Raw genomic sequence first — 12,796 nt, 5'->3', positions numbered from 1 at the left:
CCAGACATACCACACCTACACATAGAATCAGAGGTTGCTGCCCCACGGCCTCTTCCTTTGCTACTGTTTCAGGCTGCTGACCGTAGGACATACATACTAGACTCTATTAATGCCACGACGCATGCCTGGCACTATTTATTGCAATTACAGGCTGGCGCGATCCTTTATTCCCCATTAGCTTTGTTAGATTGGTGTATGTGGTTGCCTACCTGCAGAGAAAGAGGGGTCACGCAAGCGCTTCACACTCTGGGTGTACGCACTGTTGGGGAGCTGTTTGATGGTGGGGTTGCTAGAAAATGGGAGGAATTTAGCAATACTGATCCTGCCCCAACTGTACTGACGACATATCAATTTCACAGAACACGACATGCATTGAGTGATCTCCTGGGGGACGAATATTTAGAACCGCTGGAACTATTGGCCTTAACACTCATTATACGAGTGAAATCTCCCAAGCATATAGTTGTGACCATTTACAGCGCGTCCATGTTATACAAAGCCAATCACTACACCAAAGCACGACTAGCGTGGCAGCGCGACCTGAACATAGAACATAGAAATAACTGATACTATGTAGACCTACTGCTACACCAGCACAAGGCGTATTTCACTCAATGACAGACACCGTCTGGTACACTTTAAATACCTAAACAGGGTATACTACATGCCGGAGAGGCTACACAGGTATGGCCTGCGAGAGGACGCGAACTGTGATAGATGCCAAGCTCAGTTTGCGGACTTCTTTCACTTGGTCTGGGCATGCCCAGGCATAGCTGTCTTTTGGTGCTCAGTCTTCAAGGAAATAGGTCACATCACAAAACTTACCCTAGAACCTGATCTTACACTGGCACTCTTAGGTTATTCTAATCGTATTCCCAAAGTGACTCGAAGATTGGTTGACATGGGAATGCTGATGGCCAAGCTCAGGATTGCTATTAACTGGTTCCGAGGCCATCTCCCTACGATTACCCAATGGAAGAACGACATGACATTCTGCACTACACACACAGAGGTTTTCAGTGAACTTCTCCCCCCTCGCAATAGGCCCAAGAACTTTTGGGAAATATACAATATTTATCACCTTGCCTCTGATGGTGGCGGTAATGATACACCTGTTCAAAATCAAAGATAGGGCATACACAAAAGCGGGGTCCATTGTACTTATTTGACAGAGAGCACGGTTTATCACAGGAGGCTAGTTGTAACTCGGTATGTGCAAGTTTTTAATTATGTTAACCAAAATGTACAAACTTGACTGGGGAATTTGAGTGAGTATAACTGTGTTCTTGGGTGTTTGGTATTATCGTCAACAGGTGTTGATTGCTCAATATTGAAAATTAGCAAACTGTGTATGGTATTAACTCTATGCTGAGTCCTGTTCTTGTATGTTTTATGAAAACCAATAAAACAAAAAAGTAATACATAGAATTCAAAATAAAAGATTTCTTTTATACACTAGGGTGGACTTAGATACATTTTGCTGTCAGGAAATTAGTTAGTGGGTTGGGTCTCATCAGTGAAACTGACTGCAGCCTCTTTGTACAGTGACCACTCTCACTTATTAGACCGTCCAGCTTTGAATGGTTGAGAGAATGACAAGTCCTAGAGTGAATCATATGCTTTTTTACAGAAGGTCCTTTGATTGCAAAAATGGAACCATACAATTTGACCCTTGTTGAACTCTCCTTTTGGGTACCAAAGCATCTTTTTTTGGGAGAGAATGAAAATCTACCCAAAGTTTCTTAGTAAATCTGCACAAGTCGACAGAAACCCTTAAGCATCCAATCCATTTGAGTAACTACAACCAAAGGAGAACACCAAAATGATGCATCCACTGGCTCAACTGCACCTTTTTCTTGCAATAAATTCAACTCCTTCTCCAAATATTTGATCAGAATGAAGGCACCGCATGAAATTTGTATTTAACAGATTTTTTATTTTAAATTCATCTGTGTCCTCGAATTCGGCCTAAATTGTCCCAAAAAAAAACAATGACGACCTGTTCTTTACTGCTAAGTCTCAATGCCATGCCAAATAAGCCCTGGCAGAACTACACAAGAAAATTCAGACCCTGGATAGCCACATAAATCTTAACTTGAAAACTGCATCCTTTGAGCTCTAGAGCATCTTCAATAAAACCTTCTACATCTATCTACCTCACTTCATATGAGACGCAAGTCCTGTAAGCAGGAAACAATTTGCTATTACTTAAAGTGTTCTGAAACAACGTTGATGTAATAATTGTAATCCTTGCACCAAAGTCTACTAATAATGTAATGTTTTCCCACCAACCACAATATGTACGTATGGGTAAACGCAATTGAAGAGATTACCCTTGTTAACCCCATCATCAGAAACTACAATGATCATCTCCTGGAATTCCTGTACCAAATTTCATTACAACAGTTCTGATATAGATACTCTATGGCACTTGCAACTTTACAAGTAGGATTGTGGACACTCTGATGCACTTTAGCAGATTGGATTTACTCTTAAACACAGATCTGGATCTCTCTCTCTACAAAGATTTTAGTTCCATTCTAAATAATTGGCAACATTTATAGCATTCCATGTAGACCCCATTTTATGTTTGTAACTTGATTTGTAGCCCACAACCACCCTAATCTTTTTTCTCACCCCTTCGTACTCTTTCTGAATCTTTAGCAAAATCTGTTATCAAACGTTCAAGAGCCAATGATGAAAACTTGATGATTTCTCCTCTTTGGTATACTAAAGGTCTTAAATTGAACAATAGAGTTTTATTCTGGAAAGATTAGTTGCACATGGGTATTATTACAGTGAGTCAGGTTTTTTTCTGACTCTGGCCTCCTTATTTTCTTTGCACTCTAAGAAAAATGTGGACTACCCTCTTCCTCATTCCACAACTACCAACAAATTAAATCCCACATATCTTACAATCTACGCTACTCTCTCAACCTGCATACCATGCTCACCATGATTGACTCTCTATATTTAACTTTTCAGTTCTCACAAAGGCCTCATATATATAAAATATTGACAATAATCCCATTAGTATCACTGACATACCAAATACCAAAATAACTCTTACTGGGAAATTGATTTCCAACACATATTCCCAGTACAGTTATGAAACACAATATGGACTAAAATCCACTCATCCTCCCATTCTGCCAGCACCACACAGACATTTTGTTTCTTTCATAATAGATTATTTTGTACCTCTCTTATCTTTATAGGTTCAAAACATTTACCGATAGTAAATCCCAGTCCTGTACAAAGGAGAATAGTGACATTTTACACATGGTTTTTGATTGTCCTCTAGTCAGCCATCTCTGGTAAGTATGGGACAGACTCACTAATATTTGTTCAAATTTACTTCCATTCAATGAACTTCACATTTCCCTGAGTGGTTCTTCTCCAGTATAGAACAATTCAGCTTTGATGGGAAAAGTTGTAAATTTGTCAATATTAATATCTGTTGAAATTATTACATCTAATTGGAAGAACACTCAGGAAATCACATTTCCTAGATGATGGAATTTCCTTTGTCGTCATCACAGATTAGACTGTGCTAATGTTAATTCTATACAACAACTAATCAAATTTCATATGTTAATTTTCTTCCTTCCTATCCAGATGACAGAATACTCTTCCTGATGCAAATTCATTGTTTGACCCCCATAATCATTTTAGTGTTGCTTTTCATGATCATCACATTGATATACTTAAAATCCCAATCTTCATTTTCCTTAGCATAGGCTACTTTTCCCCCTTTCTCTTTCGCTTTCCCCCTTTTCTTCTAGAAAAAATGCTATATTTTATAAATGTATTGTCCTTCAGAATAATATTTTACAGAACATTTCAATATTGGCATACAATATCTCTGTTAATACCTATAGCCTTGTTGTAGGTTGCAATGTATTTATCAAACGTTATACTTATGAAGATTCTTTTCCTCTTCCATTTAGCTGATATTGTGGTTGTAGTCATTATTCTTCAATAAGGCATTTTCAAACAAAAAAAAGATGTACTTGTATGTCTGTGCCCCACCACATACTTGGGGCAATCTTCACAAAGCTACCAAAACACCCATTGATATATCCCAGTTTTAGAAAGTCTATTCCCCTCTTTCCATTTCATTAGACAGAAGAGGTATTCAGATGTATAAACCTCATTGGATATGACAAAGGGCTGGTTCACCAAAAATATTGGACTGGCAATATTTTATGTTCTTGATGGGAAGGTAAGACACTGGTGAAAACACCTTCCATGAAGGTTTCTGGAGGAGGTCATGTATGAATCTGTATGTTTGTTGGATGGCATTTTGTTGCGGTAGTGACATGTCCTGTTATTTTCCATGCTGCTGTGTTTTTTTGTTTTGCATTAGTGTAAAAATAATGTTCCTGTTGTGGGCTGTGGTTGTTATGTTGCTTTTTGTTTTGCCAGTTTTGTTGTGTTAATAGTGTCTGTGTTACTTTGGGTATGTTATAGTGATATGTTCTGTTGGATATGTTAACAAAGGCTGTTACATGCATTTAATATTCTTGTGAAAAGCTACTGAAAGTGATAAAATTGTACTGCTCCAGCTCTTCTAATATTTAAATACCACACAACCCAAAACTGTTGCAGAGGCCATGTAGAAATGAGCACTTGTAGTGCTCTCTATACATGACTCGCTGAATGTCTTCATTTAAACCTAAACTTCCCACATTTAAAAGCAACAATTAAAGAAGAATTGAATTGATGAAGCCAACAAAATGTTTGTCTTCATGTGACCCTAATGAAAAAATCAGCAATTGTATTCAGAGAGCAGAGCATTAATGTGGCTGTTGCCTCAATCAAGGTCAGACTGGGAACCTAAATCAGCTCTGGCAAAAACAAATTCAAGCAGCTCTGTTCCCTTTCTTCCCCTTGTCTCTGTATTTCCATCCACCCACTTTCCCTCTCTTTTTCTTCTTTCTCTCTGTTCTCTCTCCACTATGTCTCAAATTCTCTTTTCTGAAGCCACTGCTGTGCCAGCAGCTGGTATTGTTGGGGAGCTAGATAAAGTGTGAGAAGCATCAGCAGCAATCCTGGATCTTCAAGAGATGGCCTCCAGTGGTTCCAGACAATGGGATAGACTGCCAGTCTGGCCCTGGTCACGATTTGTGAGGGAACAAAGTGTTGGAAGGCTTGAAAACATGCAGACCGTCTTGTTACCCTTCATTGATCTACAAACTATGGCTGCAAAGGAGGAACAGCAGCATTACAGTATGTAGGTGTAAACACACCACGGTAAAAAAGAAGCACTGTGGCTCACCCCGCCATCTTTATCACAGCCTACCCTTAGAATTGGTGCCTCAGTAAGTTCACAATACATATCAGGAAATAGATATTTGTGTGACTAAATATAGGATTTATTCTGCTATTTTTGTTATTCTGGCTCTGATTTAGAGGTTGGCAGATGCAGAAGGGCATATGTCCTTTTCGTTGCATTTAGAGAGTAGAACCATGTCTCCAACAAACTCTGAATAAGACCCTCTGGTCTGTATTCATAATCTTGTTAGGCAGTTTGTTACTTTGCATTTTCAGAAAATATAAATCATGGACATGTAGAACCTCACATCCACTTTATTACCATACTGGGTGACCCACCATTTTGTCAAATTTCTAAAATGAATAAAACAGACTGACAAAAATTCATTTTAGACAAATGTTTAAAATGACATAAGTATAACTTGCACCATTATAGATTTAAGATCCTCATCAATATGTGAGATCATAAGCAGAGCATCACAGCAGTGTTATATTTATGTCAGTTGCGTATACATGGTGAATTTCAGTAGGTTTTTAGTTTTTTAACAGGAGTGCTTTTTCATAGACTTTTAAAGATTTTTATAACACATGTTACCATTTCATTACTTTCTTAATGTAGAGTGACACTTTAATATTTGTGTTTTTCTGTTAATTTCTATGTTTTCTTCTATCATTAAGTAATATCATATTTGGATAAGTTTGTGACCAACTCCTCACCGCACACCCTGCAACAATCCAGATAGAAACAGAGGTAGATGAACATTTTTTGGTAAATGTTTCATGAAGCTGTGTCAAATGGTGCCAAGTTATTAGCTAAACAAAAAATGCCCTCCCTGTGAAAACTCTGATCCAAATATAACTACACAGTTGCGACCAGCACTGTGTCATAGATAGATAGATTTAGATGGATAGATAGATTTGTGTGAGTTTGTGTGTGTGTGTGTGTCTGTGAGCGAGAGAAAGAGAAAGAGAGATTAAAGGCATTGTATTTAACCCACTATTGAATTTCTTTTAATGCTGATCCATCTGCTCTCTCGAATTTCTGCCCGATCTCACTGTTACCTTTTCCTATAAAAAGTCTGTAAATGTATTTTAATAGTTTGGTATCTGATTTTCTGGAACAACACGCTCTGGTTACGTCTCTCTTGGACTATGTAAACAGCCTATACTTGGGGATACCTGCATACCTGATGCGTAGGCTGCAAATTATCCAAAACCCCACGGCAAGTTTGTTCAGGCGGATACCTTAAGTCACCATATCTCTCTGCATCTGAGACAGCTTCATTGGCTCCCTGTAATTAGGAGGTTAGATTTCAAGTCACTGACACTTTTGCGGTACTACCTAGAATACTCTGAAACTCCCTTTCACCCCACCTGCGCGTGCTGGAATCAGAAACAGAATTTCAGAGAGCATTAAAAACCTGGCTCTTCAAGCAGACATACCGGCCCACACGTTAGTGCTCTGCTAGCACCGGGACACCTCCACTGAGGTAGCTGTGTGCTTTAGAAATCGTTAATAAAAGAAGAAAAAAAAGAAAACACCAGATTCTAGAAGCCATAGGGGTTAGCTTCCAACTGGGACAGAGTATAGACAGATCATTGGTGAAAATTCTGGAGTACTTTAGAATGTCATCTGGTAAAGGGCACCAAATGGCCCAGGTATTATTAGATCTATCTGCTGTATTAGACACAGTCTCATATCCCATCCTGTCGACCAGGCTGGTGGAAGCTGGGATAAAGTGGTCAGTGCTACAGTGGTCTGCATTCTACTTAAAGGACAGGTGTTAGGCAGTCCATTTACCTCTTTTCCAATTGGAATTTAATGTGCTGAACCAGGGCTTGCCTCCGGGTTCTTTTTAAACCTTTTGGGATTAACTGCATGAATTATGCTGATTATACCCAATAAATTATTTTTATTGATGAATTGGTTAAAGCCACATTTGCTACATTTCATCAGTGTATGTCTCCAGTAACCACTTGGCTGAGGCAGAACACTTTTAAATTAAATGCTGACAAAACAGAGTTGCTATGGATTAAGAACTGCACTTCCATATGTCCTTATCCCGTGTATTTGTGGCCATCTTGTTGGTCACATCTAGACCCAGGCAGAATTATAATTCTGCTTGTGGAATTAGTGGAAATTGGTAACATATGTTACTCTTGTAACATGGAATTCCTGCGAATTTTTGCTAATTCGAACATGGTGGCATTATTCTCCCATTCAAGCAGCATGATGTTCACAGGAGCAATGCGAGGCTCAGTCTCATCTGGAATCAACTCCCTCTCGCCTTAAGACAATGCCCTGACCACTGGAAGTTCAGGAAAACCCTGAAAACTGCCCTGTTTCTAGCCTGAATCCCCGATCAATGCTTCACTGCAAATCCAGAGCGCTGAGATACCCCCTGAGGGTGATTCAATGCGCTATATAAGCATATAAATCAAATCAAATCAAATCAAGCGCACTTGCGAGTAATATTTGCCGACCCCGGCACAAATCCGGTCAGCAGGGAGTCTTCCAGTGCTATTTTGTTCACGCCTTAGGTCACGAGTTATCGGGCTGCTTCTGAAGTAGATTTTCTACTTGAGAAGGAGCTAAATCAACTCAAAAATATATTTTTGAGTGACTATTCTACCTGAACGAATGGTCAAGGAATTTGTTTAACGTGAAGTGCACTGTTTTTTTAACTGGAATGAAGTGCCACAGACACTCCAACTTCCTCTTCCTGTCCAGAAGTCTCTTCCCAGTGCTTTGTCGATCTCCTGGTCACTTTTCATTTTGATTTCAAGGTGAACGGATCACTCTCTTTGTCTGCAATCCATGCTGCATATACCATTGGATTTTAAGGACTTTGTTTTTGTAAGATCACAATCAAGTAAGTTAAAACACTTTTGAATACGGTGTTGTTTAATAGAGGGCATGCACAAGCATGTATTTGTACCTATTTCATTTTTTAAGCAATTTTTACATTTGATTGTGGGTGGCCTTGAGTTGTAGTAAAGGCTTATTTATGCATTCACTTTTTAAGCTTTTATAATGGAGCAAAGTTACACAGTTAAGTACTTTTTCTCCAAGATTGTGAACTTTTCACTCCTCATTTATTTTACCATGTGGACAAGTCCGCCTACGCGTCATCCAACCAGTACTAGGTATTAGTTACATAAAACAACTTTTTTCGGAGTCATATGTTGCTTTAAAATACCTATTGTTTAGGGACGCCATTAGATTAAATGTATAATGTGACTTAAAACCAAATGTATTTCATGCTTTTTTCTGCAGGGTGTTATAGTGTATTTTGGTGGAGGATATGCATTTTTGACATTGCTGAATTGTTGGTAGTGTTTTCCTCTTTGTTTACCATGACTCCTTTTTTTGATGGTGGAGTGGCCACTACTTTGCCTGGCCAGTAAGTGTGTGTGTGTGTTTGCCATTGGCCACCATTTTGACTTAGTTCTCTATGCCATATGACTGGTAGCCATTGTGTTCAGCCAGTGTCCATATAGGCCTGCATGTGTTCTTTCTTTGTTGTTCGTGCCTCCTTGCTTGTTGCTGTATGAACATGTGGCCAGCAGTTATTTCGCATAGGCAGTCAGTGTGATTTTTGCCATAAGCCTACATGTGTTCTTTGTTGTCCATGCCTCTTTGCTTGTTGTTGTTTGAAATTGAACATGTGGCCGGCGGCCGTTTTGTGTGGGCAACCAATGTATTAAATTATTTTTTCCAATTTTCTAGGACATTGATAGAAGAAGGCTATGCCTTTTTGTATTTTGTTAATTTTTTCCCCTGATATCAGGCTAATGTCCTTGAGTATGATTTTGGTATGCATGAACAGACAGTGTTTATATCCTTTTTTTCCATTTTCTCCTGCATATCCTTGCATCTGAAAGGATGTCTCATAGTCCCTGACCCTAGTAGTGACTGACACCAGCAATTAATTATTTTACATTATTTGCCATAGATCTCTTAGGCCACAGGCACACACAAGCATTACTTTTTTAAGGATTATTCAATTTTCTCTGGCACCCCCTGCCTGCCATAGGAGCTCACCAGCATTAGTTTTTGAAGTATTCTTCCATTTTCCTCTGCACTCGCTGCCGGCCATAGGCAAATACCAGAATGTATTTCTTACGGATTATTTAATTTTCCCCTGTATCCCTGTCTGTCATAGGCACACACCTTCATTTAATTTTTAAGGATTATTCCATTTTCCCCTGTACACCCTGCTTCTTATAGGCGCATATCAACATTTGTTTTTAAGAATTAATCTATTCTCCCCTGCACCCCTTACCTGCTATAGGTGCACACCAGCATTCATTTTTTAGGGATTATATATTCCATTTTACCATGTACCCCCTGCCTGCCACAGTTGTCTCATAGGACTTTGAGGCACATAAAGTAAACACTAAATCTGTATGTTATTGAAATATTATGTTATGGTTTAGATTGGAATGGATACATTATTAAATTATTTGGGGTAGCCTCACTAAATGATATTGTCTGTATGTATATTCAAATTGCCAAATGGCATGTTTCACTGAATGTTTCTGTTGAATGTTTGCTTTTAGGTGCGCAAGAGACATCCCCCACAGTACTGTCAGACAAAAGGCTGGCACTAAGTGACACTGCCTAAGTCCTCCTTTGCTTCTGCAGCTAAGTGCCAACTGCCAGAACTAAGAATTTGAAGATGGCCCCAAAGAAAGGTGATCCTGTCAAGCAAGTGGCCAGTGAGGAGTAGAAGAAGAAGGAAATTGCCAGCACTGGTGAGCCGCCGTCAATCTTTTTCAGGAAACCTAGAGTGCCTGCTGTACCCTCCTCTGGGCAGCAAATAGCTGTGAGCAGCACTCCAGCATCAACTGCACCACCCCAACCTAAGCCCAAGTCCATGTCTCTCAGGAAAGCAGCCTGTAGTCATGGCGACGAGCAGAGAGTCTGTATTGGATTTGTCTCAGCCACTAATTACCTAATCATCACTGGAAACTGCGCAAAATGGACATGAGCCACAGCCAGCAACATCTCATCCTGTTAGTAGGAACAGAACAGGAGGCTGAGCTTCCTGCTATGCAAGATGTAGCTCTTAAACAATTGGCTCCACGGTCTCCAACAAGAAAAAGAAAGGTTACTCTACCATGTTCCCCATGCACCCCTGCTGCTTATCAGGACATGGATTAGACCCCGGCAGAGTCCAGGACCCGCCACGAGAGACAAGGTAAAAGGAAATTTACAAAAGCCTTAGAATTATTGAAAGGGACAGTGATGAGAATGAGCCAGTGATTGGCAGCATGGAAGGTGGTTCAAGGCCACCGTGATTACTCCTCGTATTCAACCTGCTAAGAGGGATGTGGCACTGGTTCCACCACCATCACCAGCTTCCTATTTGTTACACCCCCACTGAGAACTGCATTCCCCACTACCTCAGTCGAAGTGAACACTGCAGAGGGGCAAGCGGCCAACCCATCGACCTACAGCTCTTCAGGCATCAACAGTGGCACACTAAAAACGTTCTGCTCCCCAATTTGGGACTTCTTTATGATTAGCAAGCAGGAGAATAACATTGCAATATGCTTCATTTTCCAAACGAGTATTTATATGGTAAGCCAGATTCATACTATGGTACTGGAGGTCAACTGTTCCATTAGAAAAAAAATCACACAATCCAGTGGGAGAAGTATCATAAAAAGGTAGTTAGTAGAGGTGGTGGTGATCAGAGAGGGAAAGGAGCACAGATCATAGAGATAGACAAAGGTGATGAGAAAGAAGTTGATGATGACAGCTTCACACAAAGTAGCCCTGTCCCCTGTAGTGTGCCAGAATCACCTGTATCAGCAACCTCCAAATCGGACAAGACTCAGATGCAGACACCAATGTATGCAGCGATTGCCTCAATATGCACTTTGAGTCTACCACCTCCTGGTTCTCTCCAGAAGGCGCCTGTGTCAGTGGCTCCAGAAAAGAAAAACATCAAAGCTACTGTTATGGGCATGTTTAGGCAGGAGGGCCCCCATGAACGCAACCACCCAGTAGCATATATTTCTTTTGTGGAAGAAGTGGGATTTTTAAAATATGAGGTGGCTGTCTGCCTGAAATGGAAGGTTCCCAGTCAAACCTACTTTGCCAGAGTTACTGTTACAGCACTCCATCATGATGTGCTGTAATTTGATGGCCAAGCTATGCAGCAGAGTGCTTTTCAGACTATCCACCTGACAATAGACGTGTGGACCAGTTGTCAGGCAACCGATTAAATGTGTATCATAGCACTCTGGATCTCCTTTGTGGGGGTTAGGCAATAGCGATCTGCAGGTCTCAGTGTTGGAGACAGTTAGAAGGATATTTGGTGGCATGCATCAGAAGACCATACAGCTGCAAACATCTTGGAAGGCTTTAGCAGAAAGGTCTGTGAATGGCTTTGACCCAGAGGTCTCAGAAGTAGATTTGTTGACATGAACAATGGCAGTAATATAGTCAATGCAATGGTAGAGTGTGGACGTTTCGGGGTCCTTTGTTTGGCACATTGCATCATCCTGATTTAGCAGGACCTTCTAAAAAAAGGAGACATAGTCAGCAACACACTGTCCACCTGCAGAAGAATCTGCACTCATTTCAGTTATTCTTTTAAAGGCCGGAAGGAGTTGAGGATCATTCAGCATGCTATTAGACAACTGGTGCCCTTAACAGGTGGTGCCAACGTGTTGAAACTTGATCTACTACATGTTACAAAGTCTGTTTGAGCAGTACAGACTGATCACCTACTATGTACTTCAAAGAAGAGGGGATGCAACTGGGAAAAGCATGAACATCAAGATTGACAAATTCCTGGGTGGGCGGACTTTGCGTAGTCACTCTACGCAAAGCTCCGCGAAATGGTAAAAAATCGCCGCGAGCACGCAGAAATTCCGTGAACATGCGGAATTGCTTGTTCGCGATGCTTTTTTCCTGTTCCCGAATGCTGTTTGCGAGCTCTGAGGAAATATCTCACGAACAAGCATTTCGAGAATTCGAACAAGAAAAGAATTCCGAGAAGCCGCGGAATGCTGAATTTTGGGCAATTCCGCGTTCTCCGCGGAATGCAAAATTACCCAAATTCTGCAAATTCCGTGAGCGGAACGGAATTTACCGCCCAGGCCTAGTTTTTACACAGAAAGTCAGCAAGGAGAACTATACAATGAGCCAGGCAATCCTGTTGTTGCATCTGCAACAGGACCCGTTAAACAAGGTGTTGCGAAGGTTCACCTGTGTGAACAAAGAAGCATATGTGTTGGTTCATAGCTTAATACTTGGCTTGGCTGTTAATACAAGGCTGCAATAAGAGATTGTGTCCTCCAAAGAGTACATCTATGCCACAATACTTGATCCACAGTCCAAAAAATACTGGCTACTTTTACTCCTTTTTCAGAAGGAGATGATTCACAATACAAGGCTTGGATTGTTGACCAAGTGAGAGAACTGTAATTATAGAGGCCCAGGCAGAAGTTCTGGCATTCAGCCTTCAGCCTCCAGATTGGGCAGTGCTGTTGTCTCACAGCA

Source organism: Triturus cristatus, chromosome 4_2, assembly GCF_964204655.1.
Source record: "Triturus cristatus chromosome 4_2, aTriCri1.1, whole genome shotgun sequence".
NCBI lineage: Eukaryota > Metazoa > Chordata > Amphibia > Caudata > Salamandridae > Triturus > Triturus cristatus.
This window is presented reverse-complemented; position numbering follows the sequence as displayed.